This window comes from Solanum stenotomum, chromosome 8, assembly GCF_019186545.1.
Source record: "Solanum stenotomum isolate F172 chromosome 8, ASM1918654v1, whole genome shotgun sequence".
Classification (NCBI taxonomy): Eukaryota; Viridiplantae; Streptophyta; class Magnoliopsida; order Solanales; family Solanaceae; genus Solanum; species Solanum stenotomum.
In genome coordinates, this window is record NC_064289.1 from 37,489,192 (window position 1) to 37,489,550 (window position 359).

The following is a 359-nucleotide window of genomic DNA, read 5'->3' on the forward strand; positions in this document are numbered from 1 at the left end:
TTTTGTAGATAAAACAAAATCTATATATATGAACTAAAAAATATTTTAAAAGAACTAAACTCACATCGAATTAAAGAAATGACAATGTCATCATATGAAACATTAAAAAACATTCTAAAGTTAGAGATTGTTGCTACCTAGCATATATATATATATATATATATATTTAGTTGTGCTAACAAAAAATATTGAAAAATGAAAACTCAAATATCATGGGTTAAAGATAGAATCATTTGTCCTTATTACTAATAATAGAGCCAAAATGTACCTCTAACTGGTGTTGAAAAGTAGCCACAAAAATCAATATTTTTTTTAGGGAAAAGGGTTCGAAATTTATATATTAACTATGACTGAAATTG